Raw genomic sequence first — 16,186 nt, 5'->3', positions numbered from 1 at the left:
TTTTCTTATTTATTTGACAAAGTTAGACAGTGAGAGAGAGAGAGACAAAGAGAAAGATCTTCCTTCCATCGGTTCATTCCCCAAATGGCCACCATGGCCAGAGCTGCGCCAATCTGAAGCCAGGAGCCAGGTGCTTCCTCCTGGTCTCCCATGTCGGTGCAGAGGCCCAAGCACCTGGTTCATCCTCCACTGCCTTCCTGGGCCACAGCAGAGAGCTGGACTAGTAGAAGAGCAACCAGGTCCAGAACCCAGCGCCCATATGGGATGCTGGTGCCACAGGTAGAGGATTAACCAAATGAGCCACGGCACCGGCCCCCATGGATGTTTTGAAGTTCCTTTTGTCTATGAATTTCAAAAAATCTTTGCATTGAAATAAACTTTTTTTTATTCCATTTTCCACAAACATTTTGAAGGAACTGCCTATGAATGTCTCTGCTGTGACCATATTGCAAATGAAGCTGAAATGTTGTTTCCTACTTTAAAGAATTACACTGGAGCAGTAATTTAACTGATGTTTTAGATAGGAGACGGTTCTCTGATGATTAAAGCTGTCCAGACAGGCTGGCAACTGAACCTCCATTCCTTCACCCTCCTTTTCCTGGTTTTCATGGAAGCATCCCACATTCCACACTATTCTCCACCCATGTTACTGACCCCTCAGCCTTCTGACCCCTTGGGTTGTAAGTGTCTGCAGAGGTCAGAGGTGTGCACACCCCTCCACTGAGTTTGCAGGCAATGCTTCCTGGAAACTGGCTGCTGTTTGGGGGAACAGAAGTCAAGGGGTTTCCCTGCCATTTGCACCCCTGAGTGCACCATTCAATTCTCTCGGAAAGCCCCTCAGAGAGAAGCGTGTTTGACTTTAAAAACAAAGTGTTTGCTTCTGCACTGCTACAGCACCTCAATATTTCAGAACTGGAAGGAACAAAATTCAATGACCGCCAAAGAAATAAAGGTAAGAAAATAAGTAAACCGAGTTTAGTATAAACAGAGGCAGAAAAATATATTTTATGATAGCAATAAGATTTTTAAGGAAAAGCAGGCATTAATGTGAGAGATGTTTTTAAAATGGAAAATACTTGGCAGCGTTTTCTAGGCCAGCCTACATTAGCCAATAATGTATTTCTGGTACTTTGAAGTTACTGCTTTGATTCAAGTGGGTTTTTTTTTTTCCATACGTGATTTTAAAATTCATTCATTCATAAGTCTAAAAATTATCAAATACTTTAATAAAGTTGTTATCTACTAAAATCTTATCAGTGTTTACTCTTGCTTTTGTGAGACCTACTCATAGTCCCTGTGGAATGAAGGGTTTATGGGCAGACTTGGTAATTCTTTGAATGGCTATTACATTTGTTCTAGCCACAAGTGACAGTGGCTAGAACAAATATGAGTTGTCTTAGTTTCACACAACACGTAGTTGTGTGGGGTGGTTGCTGGAGCTATTTTGGTTACCCAGCCACAGCACAGTCAATATCTCTGTGATTGCCTGAAGTTGGCTTTGTCCTCCGGATTCGAAGCTGGCTGCATAGGGCCAGCTTGTCAGGACTATGTCCAAAGAAGGAAGATGCGTGCCCTCTGTCATGATGAAAGCAGTCTTCAAGAAATCCCCAGCAGACGTTTATCCCTATCCCATTGACAAGACCTGTGTCATGGAACCACTCCAGGGAAGCACGGACTTTTCAGTAGAGGCAGCAAAGGGAGACGAGTTTCAGAGATGGTTCATGAGTCACTGAACTCACAATGTCTGTCAGTGATTTCTCTGGATATTCCTGATACATGATAGGAGGTCACTAATCTTGGGAATTAATAGCTTTCTGGGTTCTGAGTAACTTGGCTTTAAACTACCAACGTCATCTAGTCTGTTTTAACTCAAGATAAGAAATGAAAGGAACTCTTAAAAGGGGTAAATGAAATAATGGACTCCCAAAATTATGCCAACATCCTGACCCCCAAACCTGTGATCTTAAGATAAAGAGATGGACCGGTGCCACAGCTCAATAGGCTAATCCTCCACCTGCAGTGCCAGCACAACCGTTCTAGTCCCGGTCGGGGTGCCAGATTCTGTCCTGGTTGCCCCTCTTCCAGGCCAGCTCTCTGCTGTGGCCCGGGAGTGCAGTGGACGATGGCCCAAGTCCTTGGGCCCTGCACCCACATGGGAGACCAGGAGAAGCACCTGGCTCCTGGCTTCGGATCAGCGCGGTGCGCCGGCTGTGGTGGCCATTGGAGGGTGAACCAACGGAAAAAAGGAAGACCTTTCTCTCTGTCTCTCTCTCTCACTATCCACTCTGCATGTAAGAAAAAAAAAAAGAAAAGAAAAGAAAGAAAGAAAGAAAGCGATGAGAGACTATCATGGATTATCCGAGTGAACCAATACCATTGTGAATTTCCTTAGGAGAGAGAGGCAGGAGTGCCAAAGCTATAGAAGAAAATGTGCTGATGGGAGCAGAGAATGATGGGAGAGAGAAAGAGAGATTGGAAGATGCTGCGCTGCTGACTTGGAAGATGGAGGAAGGAGCCAGGAGTGCTCCCACCACCCTGAAGCTGGGAGAGACCAGGAAATGGATCACCTTCTAGAGCCTCCAGAATGAAATCTGCCCTGCCAATGCTTTCATTTTCAGTCAAACCGTAAGTTGACAAATTGCTATTTTAAGCCACTGAATTTGTGGTGATCTGTTACAGCAACAGTAGGAAACAAGTACAGTAATCAGGTCAGATTAGAATGGAAACTTCAAGTTGCCCTTGAAAAGTGAAAATTAATGCCTTATTTGGGCACACCTACAAGCCTGTGAATTCTCTCCTGTAGGCATACAAAATAGCTGCAGTAATCGCTAACACTTATTGGATATTTCCTCTGTCCCTAGAAAGAGAAAAGCACATTGTAGGCATTTAATTCTATCCCTGGCACAACCCTCAATGGCACGGGCTAACAGTGTTGTCCATTTTTCTGAGCAACGGTGAATGGAGACAGCTCTCGCAGTCAGGGTGGCGGGTTGTTGATCTGAATGTCTGTGAGCAGTGTTATCAGCTGGTCAGGCTCACAGGAAGTAGTTGGCTGCTATATCAGCAGCCTAGGAATCCAAGACATCACACAGGACACAAGGGGTCACTTAGAAAGCTCTCCGCCCACTCAGCACAAACACTGGGAAGAACTTGACCGAAGGCTGGAATTCCAGCAGAACTTGGCAGAAGGTTGAATTGTACAGAAAGCCCTGTGTGTTGGTCCTGAACTGCAAGAGAAGACAAAGGTGCTATTAACAGAGACAATACAGGCCTGGCAAAGGCTGTCTATTTTTTTTTCTATTTAAGATTTATTTATGTATTTGAAACACAGAGTTAGAGAGAGAGAGAGAGGTCTTCCATCTACTAGTTCACTCCCCAAATGGCCACAACAGTGGGAGCTGGACTGATCCGAAGCCAGGAGCTTCTTCCAGGACTCCTACATGGATGCAGCAGCCCAAGCACTTGGGCCATCCTCCATTGTACTCCCTGGTGCATTAGCAGGGAGCTGGATTGGAAGTGGAGCAGCCAGGACTCGAACCAGCACCCATATAGAATGCTGGCACTGCAGAAGGCACCTTAACCTGCTGCACCACAGCACCAGTCCAGGGAAAAGCCATCTAAGTAATTCCCCAGTACTTTTAGAGAAAAAAAAAAAAACAGTGCTATCAGGTGAAAAAAAATATTTTAGTTTTCTTAAAGGAATTTTGGAACCCTGATGAGTTAAAACAACAGAAAGTTTTACTGTGAAATGCATAAGCAAACCTATAGACACAGAAACAAACACTATATATTCTCTCTCATATGTAGAAGTTTAAAAAAAAGTTCATCTAAACTTAGTGATTCCTAGAGGCTAGCAAGGGTTGGAGGAGGAAGTATAGGGGAAGATTGGATAACAGGTACCAAAGCACAGTCAGACAGGGGCGTTGCACACACCATGGGGTGACTATAGCTCAGGATGATATATTCCATACTGCATGAAGAACTGGAAAAGAGGAGCTGGTAGGCTCCAAAGCTAAAGAAAAGGTAAGGATACGTAAGGGTTAAATTATCTGATTCGATCAGTTTACACTGTGTACATCTGTTGAAGTATTTCACATGTGATATTTCACAATTAACATATAATGTTAATTAAAAAGTTAAAAACATTTTCAATTAAAAAGCATATCCAGAAACCCTCACTTTGCAGAGTTCTGATACACAAGAGTTTCAGTTAAAACAGCCTCATGCAAAACAAGGGCCACCTGCATTATGTTCTCAAATGGGCCAAAGGGAAATAATCCGGAAAGTTTCTCTGCGAAGATTCAGGTATCAAAAATCTGTTAGATGTGACTGCCTGGCATACTGGGTTACTCAATGGTAACTTTTTCATAGTGCATCACAAGTTCTTTATTTTATATATACATATTTTGAAGATTTATTTATTTACTTGAAAGTCAGATAAAGAGAGCGAGGCAGAGAGAGAGAGGTCTTCCATCCACTGGTTCACTCCCCAGTTAACCACAAAGCTGGGGCTATGTGATCCGAAGCCAGGAGCCAGGAGTTTCTTCTGGGTCTCCCATATGGGTGCAGGGGCCCAAGGACTTGGGCCATCTTCTACTGCTTTCCCAGGCCATAACAGAGAGCTGGATCAATAGTGAAGCAGCCGGGACACAAACCAGCACCCATACGGAATGCCGGCACTGCAGGCGGTGGCTTTACCCGCTACACCACAGCGCCAGCCCCAGTGTATCACAAATTCTAAAAACATGCATAATACAGAAAAAGTAACTCTTTTAAACAAGGTTTTTATAAAGACAACTTCAAAACCTTTGATTTACTATCAACTATTTTGGTGTTTGGTAAAAAAATATTTCAAAACATAAACAAAAATGTTAAGTTTTTCAAAAAGTGGTTGTTGGAATGGGCATTCAGTCTAGTGGTTAACACAGCTCCCAGCTCCCTGCTTGGGTCCTGGCTCAGCACTGGCTCTTGTGGGTATTTGGGGAATGAGCCAGTGGATGGGAGTTCCCTTTCTCTCTAAACAAACAGACAAAGCAGTGGCAGCTATGATAAGAAGAGTTAAGGAATACCAACAAGTTGTTTATATTACATACAAACACCAGCCTCAGAGCAAGAGCCTGTGAGCCAGGCAGCTTTTATGTGATCAGAATGATCACGATCTCAAAGAGACATGGAAGTTCATTGTGAAGCCGGCCTCTATGTGTTGTAAAAAGGAAAAAGAAAAAAGAAAAAAGGCAAACCAAGCAACACTATCTGCTCTCAGAGATCTGCCTTTCTCTGTGTTTCAGCTCGATTTCCAATCAGTCCAAAATGCTGTCATTGAGTCACGCCAGAAAGAGGCCCCAAAATAACCACAGCTTGTCCCCAGAGGGGAGGATTCTAATCTCAAGCTGAGTTCTGGATCCTTATGAGAGGACAAGAAAATGTGTCTCATTCTTAGGGAACAAAAAGCAATACGCAAACAAGGAAATCACACAATGAGTTCTGGAGTTTCAGAAAATAATTCCATGAGGTGTTGTGCTGACTGCATGACTTAAGGATGATTTTCGGGGGGGGTGGGGGAAGACCTTTTTATCTCAGACTCTTTTTGCATCATCACCCTTTGTCCTGGAAGATGACAGTCCTGGAGGTTACTTCCTGTGCACATACGGGTGGCCGAAAGGAATGAGGCATAACCGGCCGTGTCAGCCCTGTTTCCTCTTGTTTCCATGTCACTGTCGGGCTGTGACCTGGCTTCCAGGACCTGCTGCTATTTCGAGGGACTCAGACCTGGCACAGTGGGAAGGCTGGCAGTAGTCTGTGGTTTTTCCGCTTGACGGGCTTCTTTGTCATTTCCAACTCTTGTCACCAGCGATGTGTGGCATCTCATTGGGTCTTGGATGCACTTGAAAGACCTCTCTTGTCTGCCCTTTTGCAGACTGTCACAGTGACAACCTTTTCGTTATGGTGAAACTCAGTCTAAGAATTTCAGGCTCATATTGGAAGGGATTCATGAGCTCTAAACAGATCCCAAGTGGTAACCATATGGCCAACAACACTGCATCACTGTCTTTCTGGGCCTATTCACTGTATCTCCCTCATTCTTTTTATTCAGCCTTCAACACTAAGTCACTGTTTGGGGGGATAACTGTATACTGCCAGGATCCTGTCCTCATCAAGAGTCATAGGGCAGGGCCAGCATTCTGGCGTAGCGAGTAAAGCCACCATCTGTGACACCGGCACCCCATATGGGTGCCCGTTCATATCCCAGCTGCTCCACTTCCAATCCAGCTTCCTGCCAACATGCCTGGGAAAAGCAGGGAAGATGGCCCAAGTGTGTGGGCACCTGCTACCCATGTGGGAGACCTGGAAGCAGCTCCTGGCTCCTGGCTTTGGTCTGGCCCAGCCCTGGCCATTGCAGCCCTCTGGGGAGTGAACCACCAGATAGAAGATCTCTCCATGTCTGTCTCTCCCCCTCTCTCTGTAACTCTGACTTTCAAACAAATAAATAAATAAATCTTTTTAAGAAGTCATAGGGCACAGTGTTTGCACAGTCCAGGTAACAGGCTTTAGAAAGTTGAACCGTACCAAGTTAGCATTTTACTATTGCTCTTCCTTCTTAACGGCTGCTCCACCAATGAGCAGTCATCTAATGAGCATGCCTCAGTGTTCCAATAGACCTCACAAAAATACACTGTTTTGCACCAGTAAACCTGGAAAATTGATCGTCCTTTGGAGGCCCACTTGTGACAGATTCTCCAGCACACTATGTGCTGTGGTGTACTTCTTGAGCCTTACATGATATTCTGAATTTCCATATGCCTTTTCCAGCCTCCTTCTAGCTCACATGACGTCTGAATGTGGAGCTAAGGGAGGTGGAGTTCAAAGCTGGACTTTTGCACATGTGGACTTGGTCCCCTTGAACAGTTAACATCCCAGTGCATACAAAACAGACGGCAAGACCTTCTTCTATTCTCTTGCTTCACGTTAGATGAAAGGGACATGCCATGACCTCTGATTCTGAAGGCTGAGATGCCTCTTTTAAAAAATAAATACATAAATATGTTGTGTATTTAAAGTTTACAACCTGACATCATAGGATCCATCTAGACAGTAAAAACAGTTACTAGAATAGACCAAATGAACACATCCTGGTAACATGAATGAATAACAAATGAACAATCCTGGTAAGTTGCAATACAACAAATGTTGTCCCCCTCTCTGTCTTTGTCCTTCCCTGCGACAGAACTCCAAGGCAAAATTTGTGTGAATTTACCAGTGACAACAGTGCTCACAGAGCAATTTTCTCTTAATGATAATGAAGACATTTCAGAGACAGAGAAGCTGAGGCACACAGCGTTGGCAATGAAATGCTTGGGGTAGAAGGGAGTATTGGCAGGAGCTAGTTCTGGTCATGAGCAGATGCACTAGAGGTTGGATACTGTTGTGGGGGCCAGAGGAGGTCTCTGATTTCCAGGACAGGATGATATTTGAAGAGGCAAACCCAACAATATTGACTTTAACAAAGAGGAGTTGACTCCAGTGATGGAGAACCTGTGAAGAAGCAGTCCTCCAGGGCTGGGCAGCCAGGCAGATGACCTGTGGCTATGGGGAGATGTCAGCAAAGAACAAGTCCCAGCTGCAGGCTCAGGATCAGGTTCTGGGAATGGAACACAGAAGTGCACCCTATCTCTGGTACTGAACCAGAGTTGGTTGTCTGAGCAGCTTTCAGAGGAGGTGCTGGAAAACCCAAACCTAAATACATCAAACCTTAACGATCATAGAACTCAAGAGAGGGTGTCTGGCCTCACACGTAAGACTGCTTTTTTTGACTTCCTGCTCAGGCACATCCTGGAAGGCAGCAGGTAACGGCTCAAGTGCTTGGGTTCTTGCCACCCATTTTGGAGACCTGGATGGAGGTCCAAGCCCCTGGTTCAGCCTGTCCAAGCTCTGGTTGTTATGGGCATTTGGCGAGTGAACAAGGAGAAGGAAGATTTCTCTCTCTCTCTCTCTCTCTCTCTCTTTCAAATAAATGAAAATTGAATTAGTTTTTTTAAAAACTGTAGTATCATCTGAGGCCTGATCTAAGGAGGAAGTGAGAGGTCAGCTATCCAAGAGGACAAGGGAGGACAAGAACTGAGGACCAGCTGAGGAAATGAGTTGACCCTCACCTCCAGTGTTGTCTGGATACTGGGAGCCCAGCTGTGCTGGGCCACTTGTGGTCAGGTAGACCAGATGAAGAGGGCCACAACTGTCAGGAAACCTAAAACCTACAAGCCCCTCAGGCATTCCCGTGGGAAGCACTGCCAGGAAACTGTCCAACTAGCATTGAAAATTGGCCTTGCCTTGGCACCAGTCCTTGCTCTTACAGGCCAGGGGGAAAAAGTTTTGAGTGCAAGAAATCTTAATGCTCAATTTTTTTAATATGGAAAATATAAGAAACAATCAAAATCACATGGGATATCATCAACATCAAAACCAGCTTTGACCAAATCGAATGCAGTCATCACAGACCATGGGGGTTTTTGTTTGTTTGTTTGTTTGTGTGTTTTGGTTGGTTGGCTGGTTTTATAATTTATTTATTTATTTGAAAGGCTGAGTGACAGAGAGAGGGAGAGATAGAAAGATCATCCATTGCTGATTCACTCTCCAAATGCCTGGGGGCTGGACCAGACCAAAGGCAGGAGCCAGGAACTCTATCCTGGTCCCCCACATGGGTGTCAGGGATCCACGTACTTGGCTCATCATTCACGGCCTCCCAGGTGCATTAACAGGAAGCTGGACTGGAATTGCAGAATAGTTTTATGCAAAATGTCCTTATGTATCAAGGATTCTGTCCCAGTTGCCCCTCTTCCAGGCCAGCTCTCTGCTATGGCCCAGGAGTGCAGTGGAGGATGGCCCAAGTGCTTGGGCCCTGCACCCCATGGGAGACCAGGAGAAGCACCTGGCACCTGCCTTCGGATCAGCGCGGTGCGCCGGCCGCAGCGCGCCGACCTTGGAGGCCATTGGATGGTGAACCAACGGCGAAAAGGAAAACCTTTCTCTCTGTCTCTCTCTCTCTCTCTCACTATCCACTCTGCCTGTCCAAAAAAAAAAAAAAAAAAAGAAGAAAAGAAGAAGAAGATTGCTTGGGCTTCAGGTACCATATTATCACAGCAGCAACTCTTCAGCCTTTGGTGGTTGGGGACAAGTGTGTGAGCCTTAATGATAGAAAACTATGTCTTTATTTTCTTGAAATCTCATTAAGGGTATAGGAGTGACATGACGTAAAGGGAAGGGTGAACTTCAGTGAAAAAAATGCGAATAGGCCAGCTGATCCTCTTTAACCCACTGCAAGAAAGAGTCGGGGCCAGAGGCGGTAGGTTCCTGAGAAACAGGTCATCTGAGAGAGGCAGGACAGATTGATGGGCTCGTGGGGAGAGGGAGGGCACAGGTAGTGCACAAGATCCTCAGGAAAAGGGAGGTGTGAGTTGGTGCCAAGAATCTGAGGATAAAGAAGGAAGACGTAAGGGGAAGAGACTGGGTCAGTTAGCTGCAAAGAAGCCAAAGTACGAGGGAGCTGGGAAGCCACATTCTGAGGAGTAAGCCTCAGCTCCTCCTTGGTCCCTTTCTAGTATATTCTCTGGTAGCCCTCTGCCCCGGGAGATGGAACAACTACTTCAGACTCCACCAGAGAGTTTGGGGCCTGGTGATGGTGATGAGTGAGCTGAGAAGGTGTGGGGATCTTCTGGGTGCTTATAAATAGAGAGAGAAGAGGGAAGTCTGCCCACGGCAGTGTATACCATTCCTGGTGCTCTGGAATAACTCTCCCCAGTGTTCAGATTTGCCATATCAAGTAGAAACATGAAAATGCAGCTAGTGTGTAAGTTCCTACTCAGGAATATCTGCCCTCAGTCCAATCAACCTGTGTACCCTCTTCTAATTCATCACAAGAACTTGCCTCACCCTCATTATTTCTCTTCAAGATATTTACAGTGACATCTCTCAACAGACAGAACAGTTCTAAGTACGTTTATTTGTTTATGACATTGATGAGGGATATTCAAAACGTTATAGAATGTGTGTATTATGAAAAAAAACAACACATGAATCACCAAAATTTAATAAACTGGCCATTTAATTCCATTTCCCATGAATTGGTTGAAGTACTCTCATACTTCAAACAGCTCTCACCCACTTTCAAAAAGGATCTGAGAGTCACATTGAGGTTGAAGAACTATGTGGACAAAAGAGGAAGCAAATCTCCTAGCTGAAATAGTTACTGTAATGGACTCAGTTAAAAAGAAATTGATTGAGAAAGCAAAATTACTAGATACATCATCTATGTCTACTAATATCTCGGAGAAGACTCATTTCAATATAGTAATAATGTCAATTGAAATGTATCTGATTAAAATTGTGTCTCATATCCATGGAGGAAAATTACCTCAAAGGTTAATAAATATGTTAATATTGATATCAGCTAAAAAGTCCTTAGATATCTACTACCATATAATGGCAATCATTTGGAAAAAAACCAAACATGAAAGACAAGCAAGGATGCCTAGTCACAAATGTGGAGCCCAAAAATCGAGTAAAGAGAAGGAGTGTTGAATTAAAAAAAAAAAGTATGGATTTTGAAATTAGACCTCATAGATTCAGCTTGGCTTCAAGCTAACTGGCTGTGGTGTATAATCTCTCTGGGCTTCAACTTCTTCACATCTAAATCTTTGAAAGTTTGTTGTGAGGAATAGTGATAGTTACTGCACATAGCAGACACTCAATAAATGGTATGTATTAACTGAGAACACACAATCATCCAGGAATGAGTCTAGGTACTAGAATCAGATGGGAAAGAAAGAAATCTTTTTCCTCTGTGTTGTTTATGCTGTCATGGGGGCAAATAGCTGACAAGCACAAAAGGGAAGAAGAAAGTTTTTTAGAGTGATAGCTGCTATGAAAAAGAATACCTGAGCAATAGGGCAGAGGGTGAAATTGCCCAAAGGAAAAAAGATATGACCCTGAAAACAGTACTCATTAAGCGGTGGGAGGCTGAAGGAAGATACAAAATGCATGGTGTTGGGAATGAGCAGAGTATTGCAGTGTGAGCTAAGCAAACCAGGAAAACCATGGCCATATTTGAAAAGGGGGGGATACTGGCTTAACCCAGTGTACCACAACACCAGCCCCCTGACAGAGGCTCTTGTGATAGTTCTTTTTTTTTTTTAACTTTTATTTAATGAATATAAATTTCCAAAATACAGCTTATGGATTACAATGGCTCCCCCCATAACTTCCCTCCCACCTGCAACCCTCCCCTCTCCTGCTCTCTCTCCCCTTCTGTTCACATCAAGATTCATTTTCAATTATCTTTATATACAGAAGATCAATTTAGCATATATTAAGTAAAGCTTTCAACAGTTTGCACCCACACAGAACCACAAAGTGTAAATACTATTTGAGTACTAGTTATAGCATTAAATCACTTGGCAACTCATGACATGTGATAATTCTTGTTATCAGGCATGGTCCATGAGGCCCTTTCCCTCACAGCCTCTCGCTTTTACTTATTTTTTTTGTTAGAGTTTGACATAAGCAATAGCATTTTTATTAGAATAATAATAATAACTTTCACAAGAGAGAATAAGATAGGGTACTTAATAAGGTATCTGTAGTACAATCTATTTCCTGCTGTGGTAAGTCCTTAAGCGTATGGGAACAATACCCAAGTATATTTAGGAGACTCTTAATAGTGCTTTCTAAGGCAGACTCCAAGAGGACAGCTAGTGTCTGAGTCGGCTCAAGTTACTGCAGCAACATACCATCAATGGGTGCCTTAAGCAAAAACAAAAACCATTTATTTCTGAATTCCACAATCAGGGCACCAGCAAACATGGCATCTAGTAGGGGCTCACTTCCTGGCTCATTGACAGTGTCTTCACACTGTGTCCTCACATGGCACAGGGGAGAAGAAAGGTCTCTTGAGATTCTTACAGATACACTAAGCCCACTCCTGAGAGCTCTACTCTCATGACCTCATCTAATCCTAATCCCCTCTGCAAGATTGCTCCTTCCAATCAGCACGACACAGGGCAAGGGTTCATCATAGGAATTTTGGAAGGGCACAAGCGTTGAGCCCATAATATCCATAGAAAAGCATTTCTTTTGAATGGCATTGGAACAACCTGGCTTGTGATCATGGATTAATAATGCCTGGAAGAGAAGGCTGTGCAGCCGGGTCTTAGCATAGCCTTGCAGAGCCCTGCATACCACGGAATAATAAGGGCAGAGAATGGAGGGGCTTCAGCAGTGGGTGGATGGCAAGAGACCTAAAAACAGAAGAGGGAAGTACAGACATGGGGGCTTCCCAGATGCTCAGAGCCACAATGCCATTGTCCTGACAGGATGGGTGACATGGGTGCCAGCCACCGTTCCCCAAAGACCAAAGTGCGATCACACAGTAGCCATCAAGGGCACAGGGCTGCATGAGAATTCAGGTTACTCCTAGGCTCCCTGGGTCGTGAGGTCACTCTTGAGGGAAAGCGAAATCTATTAATTTAACCAAATTCTTACTTAAAGAGGCAAAATGTTACAGCAGAAATGTTGAGTTACCTTAAATTGGAAAAACTACAAATTGTAGGTGATCGGTAATGGAGTCTACAAATGGAGCTGAGCTGAGTACAACTACAGAAAGAGTAAAAATGTTCTCCTAAATCTTCACAGCTGACTTGTGCCTACAAATGGTGAACTTGTTCCAGGTGCTGTTGTGTGAGGCACCAACAAAAGGCCCCATAGCCCATAGCATTTCAAAGCTGAGTTAGGAGGATAAGACTAGGCATGGGCTAGGAATAGTTGAAAAGGAGATGAAATGAGGTGGCCTGCCAGGCAGGTTGGGGCCCAATCAGAGAAGAGGATGAGGACTTGGGTGGGGGCAATGGCTGAGCTGCACATACAGAAATGCTGGGGCAGATGGACATGAGAGGCCTCTTTGTGTAGCTGTGAAATTCCCTGCAGAGAATTGCAAGCATTGCAGCAGAAACATTAGTGAATGTGCCTGCTTTGCCATGCTCTGCCCACACTCCTCACGCAATTAACTCCTGAGTAGAGGCAGTGACCGTGGGCCGCAAGTCCACTGCCTTCCAGTGGTTGCCCCAATGGAAGGGACTGAGGCTGCTCCTACACACTGGACACAATGGACCCACACAGGTCAAATTGGCAGCCATTTCTGGGAATTTGGAGTCAGGTTGCAGGGGCTCTGGTTTCTAACTCTCAACATTTAGGGAAAGTGAGACTCAACATGAGATTCCCAAGCTCTCCCACCATGTATGTGTTCAGGCCTGGGGCCGCAAGGTCTTTGATCTCCAGGTTCTTTGATATTTAGGATGTGGTTATACTATTTAGTAGACTAGGTTTAAATCTTTAGTGACTTACAAGAAGTATGCTTGCCTATTTTAAAGATCTGTGCGATCACAGGGCAGGCATTCTGACACAGCAGGTTAAGCCTCTGCCTGCATCCTAGATCAGAGTGTCTTGGAGAGAGTCCTGCCTCTTCTTCCAATCCAGCTTCCTGCTATTGTACCTGGGAGGCAACAATGGATGGCTCAAATACATGAGTTGCTGCACCCAGATAGAATTCTCAGGTCCTGGTTTCAGCTTACCCTAGTCTTGACTGTTGTGAGCATTTGGGGAATTAACCAACTGGTAGAAGACTGACTCTCTCTCTCTCTCTCTCTCTCTCTCTCTCAGGATTGTATGTCACTCTGCCTTTCAGATAAATAAAAATGAATAAACATTAAGAAAACAAATGCATTACAAATTTGTGTGATCATAACTCCAAGAACAAAACTGTGATTGAGCTCACTATGCAGAGAATCCAGGCATTGGATAATATCCATTCTGCTGCTGGGTTTTACACGGTGACCAAGTAGAGACAGTTGAGGCAAAGGAATATGGGTGATCATCTGTTCCTAAGTATTCCCAGCAGTGGCATTCTGAGAGAATGAAAAAGAGGAGCTAACTTCCCAGCCAAGAAAATGAATCTGCTAGATTTTCCTACAAATTAAAACAAAGTTCCAGCAAAACATATATATTACCCTACAGACTGTATTAGTATAGTGATGGGCCCCACAAATTTCAAAAGACCTCAACTCAAATAACTAAAGTCAATAGAAAACAAGTTACATTTTTCATTGCCATCAGAAATCCAATGATAAAACCAGAGAGGATTTGTCCTAGAAGAACCTCAACCTACAAACAGTGGCTCAAGTTTGATTTACTTGAGCCTGTGCCAACAAGGCCCAGGGCCCAACCAAGCTAACTGGTCAACAAACCCAAGATTTTGCTCTGAAAATCTTCTTATCCTTGGGATGGTCTACTTCTTCAGGTGTTAGGATAGCCATTCCCAGAAGTGTCTTCTCTCATAGCCATGGAGAATGTCAGAAGTCCAAAATCAAGGCCAGCTTGCCTCTAAAAGCTCTGGGAGAGAACCCATTCCTTGCATGTTCCAAGTCCTGGGGTCTGCAACATCCAATGACCCCGTCCCTCTGGTCTCTGGCTGTGTAGTCCCACATGCTCCCCCTCTGCCGTATGTCCATCTAGCCTCCCTCTGTCATTCTCTTAGCAAGGTTTAAGTCCCACCCAGGAAACTCAGGCAACATGTAGCAATTTTAGGGACTAGAATCTGATATCTTTTGATAGCCATAAATCAGCCTATGACAGAGTTCAAGAGAAAGTCTGATTTTATTTAATTTTTCAGATGTGTAAAATGTTATAACCAATGCATGAATATTTAGGATATAAATTTTTATTTACTATTTGTGTAAGAATTATATGCATATTTGAAGGAAATAGGCTTACTTTTCAAACTCAGTTTTAAAATTAATCTTTAAGAGTAATAAATTAAGCTTTTTAACAAAGTAAAAATGGTAGTGAATATTATTCTCCATACAAAATCTTTTGTATCTTAAAGAATTTGTGATGTTTTTTACCTGATACTTCCTTTCATTTGCATGTTTGTGTTGTGTGTGTGTATGTGTGTGTGTGCATCAGGTATCACCCCCCCACCATAGACTATTTATCACTGCTACCCTGTAAGATGAGGAGTGAACTCGACCCCCACAAAAGCAAACATTCTGGGTGCAGCCACCTACATATTCCTTTATTGACAGGAGCTGTGATGAACTGGAGCTCAACACACTGGCTCATCCATTGCCCACTGGCCACTGCCCACTAGCCTCCGGGGGACTTTCAGAGTTCACCAATTCACAGTTGATTGCCTCGTAATGACTTCTGTCTTGAGCTGGTGGGTTTGGTTTCTTTAGCAATGGACCATAAGGCTGTTACAGAACACTTTGCTTCATTGATTTCCCCTGTCCACGCTCAATGTGTCCCAGGTTCTAAAGCTCCTTTTTGAAGAAAGATGCATTTTTTACAATGCACGCTATTCCATGAGGCCCTTGGCTAAGCTCAAAGAGAGTTCTGGAGAACAGTTTTGCCTTAAGTCATCTGCCCCTCCTCGAAGCATATCCCATTCCCAAGATAATTCCTTTCCTTTCAGGGCCAGCTTTGTGGCATAACAGATAAAGCTGCTGCCCGGGATGCTGCCTGTGATGCCAGCATCCCTTATGGGCACCAGTTCAAGTTCCTGCTGCTCCATTTCCAATCTAGCTCTCTGCTAATGGCCTGGAAAAGAAGCAGAAGATGACCGCTGCCATCCATGTGGGAAACCCAGTTGAAGCTCCTGGTTCCTGGCTTTGGCCTGGCCCAACTCTAGCCACTGCAGTCACTTGGGGATTGAATCATCAGATGGAAGATCTCTCTCTCTTTGTGTAACTCTGACTTTCAAATAATTAAATAAATCTTTTTTTAAAGATAACTCTTTTCCTGAATGCTGGTACTGCTTTTCCTCCACCCCTGTCTCGAAAGGCTTCTGCATGCCCGAGCAGAGGGATGACCCCACCTCATGGGATTTGCATAAGTTGCATGATGTGGGACTCTCCAGAAAAGTGGCAGTTGATGAAGGAGTCTCAGCGACACTTAGGATGGCTTTCATCTCCCCACCGTGTAGCCCTCCTGCTTATTATCTGTCTGCCACAACCACGTCCACCACAGAAGATTTTTCCTCCGATCCTCTTTCAATTTTCTATGTGGTCAAAGTGGTTGGCCAACACTATTTTATGCTGCTTTCCTTTTTGAAAATGATTCTATTAAATACAATGTACAGGATGAG

The 16,186-nt window shown here is 44.1% G+C and overlaps 1 long non-coding RNA gene across 1 annotated transcript; it reads left to right on the top strand.

The window, feature by feature from the left end:
* The first annotated feature begins 815 nt into the window (after positions 1-815).
* Positions 816-15,784, top strand: LOC149126455 (uncharacterized). Its single transcript, XR_016233401.1, has 3 exons — positions 816-952; positions 2,393-2,625; positions 15,625-15,784. It is a non-coding gene; the product is annotated as an uncharacterized LOC149126455 (long non-coding RNA).
* The last annotated feature ends 402 nt before the right edge of the window (positions 15,785-16,186 follow it).

Source organism: Oryctolagus cuniculus, chromosome 5 (assembly GCF_051225735.1).
Source record: "Oryctolagus cuniculus isolate XC-2025 breed Fujian yellow rabbit chromosome 5, ASM5122573v1, whole genome shotgun sequence".
NCBI lineage: Eukaryota > Metazoa > Chordata > Mammalia > Lagomorpha > Leporidae > Oryctolagus > Oryctolagus cuniculus.
The sequence above is the reverse complement of the archived record's forward strand: the minus strand, read 5'-3'. Positions and strand labels throughout refer to the sequence as shown.